Raw genomic sequence first — 9,507 nt, 5'->3', positions numbered from 1 at the left:
TCTACAACCCTAGAGTTGTCCCCCTCTTCCTACTCTCCTCCTCCTTCTTTCTCTCCTCAATCTATCTCTCTGTTTCCCTAGTAAGAGAGAACTGCTCCAAAAATCCTTAGTAGATGATCCACCTTATAATTCTCTAGAGGTCTCCCTTATTACTGATTATAGCTTAGAAGTTTCTATTCCTTGCCCTTGCCCTCTATTCACCTCTCCCTATACTCCATTCTTTACAAACCAGAAGTCTATGTTCGACATTCTAGGACAGGTAGCCGTATAGGCAACTCTAGTCTTCGATACCTAGGACTTTTCTCTAATATAGGTATACCCTGACTCCGATATGTTTAGAGCGGATTTGTATTGCTATACTTGCTTCTGACCTGGTCAGGTCTAAGTATAGTGGGTAGTTATAGCTACCAAACTGTTAGAGTGCCTTTAGGGTTCCTAGCCTCTATAGGGTTCTTATCTATTTAGTCTTCTAGAGGAGTTATACTATCCTTTCAACTCGAAGGCATTCTAGAATCTATATAAGGAATACAAGATCTTGGCCCTATATATGCCATCGTACGCCTCGCACTTACTCTAGCTATTAGATATAGGTTACTATTCGCCTATAAAGAAGATATACGGTACTTAGCTCTCGGGCTTAGTACGCTAGCGTATTACTTATATCGACAAAGTAGAGTTCCTACGCGCCTTCCGGGCAGCCTATAACGCTATATTTAGACAGGAGAACATCCTATCGAGCTTCGGAGGCGCTAGTTTAGTTCTATTCAATCTATAGGTAGTGATAGACAAGCTTAATATTAAGCTACGTACGCTAACCCCTCTAGCTCCGGACTCTACCCCTTAGGAGTCGAAGACACTACGAACTATAAAAGAATTCGACTCTTAATTGACACTAGTAACAAACAAAATGCGTGCCCGGGCAGGTATATCGCTAAACTCGTTATAGGAAGGGGTATATTAGCTTATAAAAGGGAGTAGAGAGATAGCGTATTAGATAGCTCTTATACGAAGCGAGATTAGTAAGCTACGTAAGTCTAACGAGGCCATTATATAGCGAAAAGCACGAAAGCGCAAGTATATTCAGTCTAGAGGGTCTCTAACCTTCGATAAGGCGTCGCAATTAATACCTCTAGAGGATACTAGGAGGCAGGAAGTGAGTAGAGAGTCGCTAGATAGTGTTCGGCTAGTACTAAGGCTACGACGCTATAAGCGATATAGCGAGTCGGGGTATAACGTACGTACTTATTAAGTAGACTCGCTAGATAGCGAAGAATCTAAAGAGGAATTGTCCTCCTAGTAACGATTCTATAGGATGTCGTCGTGTTAAGATACCGTCGTAATTAAAGTAGAAGTAGTATAGTTCTTAGCAAAAGTAGCCCGCTCGGGAGTATAGCCCGCTCGGTAGTAAAGCACGTTATATATTGTTTATTATACTATTATAGAGCCTATTAGCCTATATAGCTATACTACCTACTTCTAGTTATAAAGGGGAAACTCGTATTATAAAGTAAAAACCCCTCTTCTCTCCTATACGTTCTTAACCTTACCTTCTTTCGTATTTTCCTTATTAAGGCTATACTAGTATTATAGGCCTACCCTAATAACTACCCTATCTACACCCCCTTAACCTCCCGCCTCTTCTCTATCTACTCCTCCGTCTCGCTAGCTAGCGCGAACTGTTTAAGAAAGCTCTACTATAGTATCTACTATACTATCCGTCTTACGTCTCGCTTATCCGTATTACGGTTCACTACTACCGTGACGTCGCGCGCCTTAGCGCTTCCTTATATATCTCGCGCGCTTCGCGCTTCTCTTTCGTAGCCTTACTAAACAACGCTTATTTCACGGTAACCCTATACTATCGTCTTATAGATTACTACCCGTAATAGTTTGTTTAGTCTTATAAGGGGCCTATCTAGTTAGGCTAGTAGTTATAATCAAATCGTACTAATAACAACTATAGTCGCGTAAACAAGCGTATTAGTTAAGTCAATAGACCACCTCTCTCCTTCGCGTAGAACGCGCGCCTCCCTACTCTTATAGGGCCCTTATATACCTACTAAGAGAGTAGTCTTATCTACTACGTAATAGTATAATATAGCTATACCCGGTAGTACTACTAACGGGGTGCTCTTACCTAAGCAACCTCTTTATCTAGATCTTAGTAAGTATAAGCGTTAGTCGCTCGTACGCGCTAAGCTTTTCCTAACCGTATCTACTAAAACGTAGATACTCGATAACCTAGGTATCGATACCGCCCTAGGTACCTTCCCTTCCGGCGACGACTCGAACGTATTCGCCGCTAAATAATAAGAGATCGAGAAGGATCTACTACCTAAAGAATAGTGGTTTGCCTTAACCTCCGACCCTATTAACTTTATATAATTCCTCGATAAAGAATAGATCTTAGAAGAAGGAAGAATTAAGGTGTATAAGATTATAGAGTCAAGAGATAATATATCTATATAAGATAGTGAAACTAATAATATACGCTAACCTAAGGACTAGGCAATCGCCTTAGAGTATACTACTATTAAGAGCCTAGCCGAGTTCGCGACTCGTACTATAGTATACCCGGAGATTATGTTTCACCTCGTTCACTAGATATAGTTAGACTTTATCACAATTTTTAACTAGGTCGAGTCCCTAAAGAAGGCTAATAAGGTTATATAGCGTAAGTACGCCGATATAAAGAAGGAACGTAATATCGTATCCGAGAGTCTTAGTTAACTTGAAAAGGATAAGGATATTAAGGGCCTGTTTATATTCTACTTTAACAAATACTAGAAGTATAAGAGTTGGATACAAGACCCTAAGGAAGCTAATTAGCGCCTCCGATAGGATAACGATACGCTCTTCGGATAGGTCGAGGAGTCGTAGGTAGGTATGTTACCTAAGGACATTAAAGCCCTATCTAAGCGTAATTAGGCTCTAAATAAGGAGGTAGTAGAGCTAAAGGCTTAGCTAGTAGCTAAGGACACGAACGGTACTAGCGATACTAGCGGTACTAACGGTAATAATAATAATAACCGTAGTCGTTAGGTCCGCGTCTACTCCCCTCGTCGTAACGGTATTTCACGATCACCTACGCCTCCTACTTAGTAGGACCGTATAGGTAGAGGCACCCGACGAGGAGGTAGTAGAGGTAGTAGCGATAACGACGGAGATAACTCTAATAACGATAAAGGTAGAGATAATAGTCGACTACGCCGTTACCTACGCCGTAACTCCTTACGACGAGAACGCTAGGGCATACCTAGTAGTGCTTCTAGGGTAACTAGCAATACCGCCGTTAGCTAGTTCACTACTATCGAACCCTCCGTTAATATTATATATACTAACAAGTTAGTTAAGGATCTAGAAAGCAATTTCAATAATAAGAATATAAACTTTAACCGTTAGCTCGATTAGCTAGAGATTAAGCTGTCCGTAATATAGTTCTAGACTATCGAGGACGGACTACGCTATATCCTTAACTACCTCGACGGGTACCCGTACTAGCTATATAATCCGCGAGTACCCTCTAAGCGTACTAAGCGTAATTACGTTAACCGCTTCAAGTCTATTAATAGGATGATCTAATTCCTTATCGATCGGTATAGTAAGAAGGACTTCGTAGGCAAGGCCTTCTAGAAGCTCTAGGTCTTATAGTAGGGTAAGAACGAGTCATTTTCTATCTTTATCGCTAAGTACGACAAATAGCGTAACTTATACGACCTATTAGCTAAGACTAATTACCGCCTACTCGAGGGTAAGCTTAACTACAAATATATAGAGGCACCGCCTATAGAGACTAAGGACCGCGAAGACTTAGTCGACCTATACTATAAGCTCGAAGCTAAGTTCGAGCGCCTAAAGTCAAAGACCCTAGCTATACTACGACTACCTTATAGTACTAGCGGTAGTAACAGTCTTATACCTACCGCGCCCGGCGTAGCCTAAGGTTTAGGCCTTAAGCTATACGCTTAGATACCGCGCGAATTTAAGGAACTTAAGAAGCTCGAGCCTAAGGAGAAGGCTAGTATTATCGTAGTAGGCGGTTATGTCCGCTACTACCGTATAGACTATAACTTATACTCGCTAGACTACCCTATAAAGTAGTATAAGCGCCCTCCGCCGCGCGCAAATACTAGCTCTATAATATTGACACCGGCTAACTCTTAGTAATAGGGAAATGACTAGACTAACGCTTAAGTACGACAACCGTTAGTCCTACTTACGAATATAATACTAAGAAGGAAATATAGCGAGATGCGGTAATATAAGGACTAGAGTACGCTTTACGTATATTAGTAAGCTCTCTAATACCGCCTATTACACGAGGGGTACTAAGGCCGAGAGTGTCCCCTTACCTTATAATACCTAGTAGTATAGATAGTGATCAAGCTCTTACCTTCCTTAATTATAGTACTACCTCTTAGTATATAAATTCTATATACGCTCGTATATATAATCTTCCTCGACTCTAGGAAGAACCTCTTTAATTAGGACTAGCTGATAGCGGCTCCGCTAACGAGCTTATTACCGAGTCTATTAAATAGGTACGAGTTACGTAGTAGTAGAAGACGATAGATTATACGAAAGACGAAGAAGGACCTAATAGGATAGCGTATATCTATATATAGTATCGCTAGTATTAAAATAGGTAGATACTAGGTGTCCGGATGTTTACTAGCCTATAGACTAGTAAACCCTAGTCACGTAATCTAGTTATATAATACACCTACACCTATATACTGATCCTACGGCCTATATGTTCTTAACAGTCCTACTTAGGCTATATAGTCTCCTATAATCCCTTTACGTAAGCTAGAGCTACCTTATAAAGTTTTAGAACTACTAGCTATTAAGGGGCTTTATTAACCTATTAGTAGCTATGTCCTTTATATAGTAGTAGTCCACTACAATCTTCTTCTACTACTAGAGATGTCTAATATAGTTATATATAACATTAATGTGCTTTTACCTTTTATATATATAGGCATCTTTAATAAGTATTAAAGCGGCTTAGTTATTACCTATAAGCTTGACTAGCCTTAGCTCGTTAATAGTGCCCTTACTTGCCCTTATACTCGGCTAGAAAGAGCTCTTTTCTACTAGTTCTAGGCACCCCATTTCCCTAAGGACAGTAGCAAGAAATTGTGACTACTTTACGGCTACGTTTATAGCTATAAACTCAGCTTCTATTGTTAATGTTGTAATAGACTTCTACTTCCTACTTATCTAGGACATAGGTGATCTATAAAGGAACTATACGTATCCTAGAATTGAGACTCTATCCACTTTGTCTATAGCGTAGTTATAGTCCGAGCATCCCTAGAGATTGCCCCCTCCCTTTCTATATATAAGACCTAGGTCTAGGTACAACCGTAGGTATCGGGAGAGCTTCTTTAAAGCCTTTATATACTACTACGAGGGATTAGTAACAAATGAGCTAATTCTTCTAAGGGGGAATGCTAAGTCTGGCCTTGTCATTGTCATTAGCTATATCTAGGTACTATTATAGCTCTAGTAATCCTGTTTGTTACACCTTTTATCTATAGGAGCCGTAGGCACTAAATGCTCGTAGCTCTCTATAGGTGAGTAGGTTAGCGTAGCCTTCTCTCTAGCTATATTCATCTTGGCTAAGTTAGCGTAGACATAGTGTCCTTGATCAAGCTTCAAAGTGCCTTAGGACCTGTCTCTTATAATTCTTATTTTAAGGATCTTCGTAGGTTTACTAAGATCTTTAATCTTAAACACTTTTCTAAGCTTAGCCTTAAACTACTAAACATCTAATAGCTTCGGAGCTATAATAGGTATGTCATCTATATAGGTAAGGACTATAAGGTCTCTATCCGTATAGATAAGTAGGCATAGATCTACCTAGGACTAGGTAAATCTAATCTTCTCTAGCTTCGTAATATAGAGCTTGTTCCAGTCTCTAGCTACTTGCTTAAGCCTATAAAGGCTTCGTAGGACCTTAAACACTATGTTTAGAGGTGCTTCAACTCCTAGGGGTAGGATTATATAGATGTCTTTAAGAAGACTACTTTAGGTAAAAGCATTATTTATATCTACTAGGTGCATCTCGAGATCTCTCTTATATACTACTACTATAAATACTCGGAGAGTATTATATCTAATAGAAGGTGTAAAGGTCCCTTCGAAGTTAACCCTATATTTCTATAAGAACTATTGAATAGGTACGGGTAGATAGTAGCGGAGTAGAGTAAGAGATCAATCTTTAACTGACTAATAGTACGAGTATATAGCAATATATTAGGAACTAATATGTTGATTGTGTTAGATGTCTATCTAAGCTAAAGGGGAGAGAAGGTATCTAAAGCTAGGAATTAGGACTACTTTATATATACATTCATAGCTATATATTTAGCCTCTATTATAGATGTTGCTACAGACTTTTACTTCTTACTTATCTAAGAAACTAGTGCCCTACAGAGGAAGAAGACATACCTAAGGATTGAGACTCTGTCTGCTTTGTCTATTATATAATCAGAATTATAGTATCTAATAAGGTGTCCTTTTCTAGACTTTAAGAACTGAAGTCCTAGATTAGGGTATAATCTTAGGTACCTAGTGATCTTCTTCAAAGCCTTTATATAGTAGCTAGATAGGTTACTCACAAACGAGCTCATCCTTCCTAGGGCAAAAGCAATGTCTAGTCTTGTGATTGTTACTAGCTATATCTAAGTACTATTAATACTCTAGTACTCTGCCTTATTATACCTCTTGTCTATATAGCTTAAAGGTTTGAGGGCCTTATAACTGTCTATAGGTGAGTGTGTAGGTGCTACCTTCTTATAGTTCATTCCTATCTTAGCTAGGCTGTCCCTAATAAAGTGTCCTTAGTCAAGTTTTAGGATTTCTCTCTTCCTGTCCCCTATGACTCTTATACTAAGGATTTTTTTAGGTTCACCTAGATCTTTGATCTTAAAGATCTTGCCAAGTTCTCTTTTGAACTAGAGAACATCTATTAACTTTAGTGTAGTAATTAGAATGTTATCTATATATATAAGGATTATGATCTCCCTCTTCTTATAGATAAGTAGGTATAGATCCACTTCTGACTATGTGAATCCAATCTCTCTAAGCTTTAATACATAGAGTTAATTCTAATCTCTAGCTACTTACTTAAGTCTATATAAGCTTTTAAGAATTTTGAACACTATTATTGTCTCCCTATAGAGTCTATAGAAGGTGGGGACAGAAGAGCCTTAGAGTGCTTAGAAGTCGTCAAGAAGTGAAAGTCTAGCTTAGTATATAAGCGCTAAGAATTATATGCCCCGTAGAATTCACTACGGGACCTAGCCCTCTAAATTCACTACTCTACTAAACCTTAATAGATTCACTTCGGCTCGTAACTATATAACTTACGGTACTCTCGCGAGCACCCGCGACTACGCTAGACCCTAGAAGAAGCACGTAGAAGACTCGGAACGTAGGGTAGGTTAGAATAAGGTTTTGAGTAAAGCTACTAAGCGCGGCTTCGTACGGGTTAGCCCTATTAATACGGGGACACGTACTCGCGAGGGTCGCGTATAAATATCTAGCCTTCCCTAGGCCTCTCTTGCTTTCTTCGTCTTTCGTTTTGTGTAGCAATTATACTATACCCTTTATATCTATACTTCGTACCTATATTCTCGCTTTTACTCTTATATCTTATAGGCTAGGCTCTCGCCCTAGCATTACGAAAGACTAACAAACCGTTAACTACTCGAGTTATCCTTATAGGTGACCACGCTACCGATAGAGGTGTCAACCTCGACAACTAAGACACTCTATTCTACTTTAGTAAGTAGGCTAATATCCCCTTCTCGAACGCCGCGACCTTCGGTACCTAGGTAAACGCTAACCCCGATACCGCCTACGCTCTTATTAACTATACCGTCTCCTCTTTCCGCGAGACCGCCTAGTAGGTCGAGCAAGCAAACAACTAAGTAATATACCTTTAAGGTATTATAAACACCTTCTAGAACCTCGCCCCGTACGCCGACGATAACCGCCGCTAGTACTTCTCTAAGAAGGTTAACGACCTAGACGAGTTCGACGGTAATAAGAGTAAGTTTAAGGCATTTAAGACATAGCTTACTATCAAGCTGTTAGCTAATACCGACCACTTTCCGTAAGAGAAGGACAAGGTTACGTACGTCTTCTCCCTCCTTCGGGGAGACGCCGCGGCTAAGGTATAATACTATATCGATAACGCTACGTAGACTATTAGCTACCCGGACGTCCTTACCTTAATATAGGACCTCCGCACTACCTTTAGTGATCTAGACCGTAGAGCTACTGCCTAGAACGCTATCTATAACCTCCTCTAGAAGAACAAGAGCTTCGCCGAGTACCTCGCGGCCTTTAACCGCGACATCGGGTTTACCGGCTATAACGAAGAGACTAAGAAGAGCACTCTCCGCCGTGGCTTATTAGTAGAGCTTCTTCGAGCCCTCGAGGATAAGGACGTCGGTACTATAAGTTTCCGTAAGCTCGTCGAGACCTACTAGCGCCTCGACTCTAGTATAAAACATACTGCCTCTCTCCTCGCTTCCCGTTCTTAAAGTCGCTAGCCTCGTAGTCCCGGAAGCCACTTCGCTACTCTACTAGGCGTTGCCGCTCCTACGGCTCTCCCTCCCGTCTCTATAGGTAACGCTATAGATCTTAGCGCTAGTACCGCCGTCCCTCGAGTCTAGGGCTTCGTTAACGGTAAGCTTACTCCCGAAGAGAAGCTTCGCCGTCGCTAGGCCGGACTCTATACCTACTACGGCGGTCTAGGCTATATCGTAGTTAACTGTCCGTAGCTCGCTACCCGTAATACCCGTAACCCGGTTCGCGGCGCTATCGGCGCTATCGAGCCTACTTCTACTACTCCCGCTAAGTAGGAAAAAGCCTAGGTCTTCCTTATCGACGCGATAATGACTAAGAATAACGTTTACCGAAAGTGAAGAGAGGAAAGAAGTTAAGGATTAATATAGTATAGCTAGACCTATACGACGAGACGGGTAAGGACTACGCTTATAAACCGTTCGTTACGAATATAAATATCGGCTTAAAGAAACTCTCTTCTACTGATCTCACTCTTATAGACACTAGCGTACTAGGCGAGTCTTTTATAGACTATAAACTCGCGACCTCTCTTAATCTCGAACCCTAGGAACTAAAGTACCCTCGTACTCTTGAACTCTTTAACGGTACGGAGACTACTACTAGTAAGATTACTTATATTATATATACGTTAATTACCCTCGGAGGTAAGCGTATGTCGATTACTAGCTTCCTTACGTCCCTACCGTATTAGAAGTTTATCCTCGGCCTCCCCTAGCTTAGACGATACTAACCTATTATCGACTAGACTTCCCTTACTATTAGCTTCTCTCTAGAAGCTCCTCCGGTACCTCCGCCTTCTCCGCCGCCTTAGCGCGGTTCTAAGTATACTAAGATCTTCTAGGTAAACGCCGCTACCTTTACTACTACTACTAAGTAGCCTAAAGCTTAAGTCTTCGCCGCCTC

This window comes from Fulvia fulva, chromosome 3, assembly GCF_020509005.1.
Source record: "Fulvia fulva chromosome 3, complete sequence".
Classification (NCBI taxonomy): Eukaryota; Fungi; Ascomycota; class Dothideomycetes; order Mycosphaerellales; family Mycosphaerellaceae; genus Fulvia; species Fulvia fulva.
The sequence above is the reverse complement of the archived record's forward strand: the minus strand, read 5'-3'. Positions refer to the sequence as shown.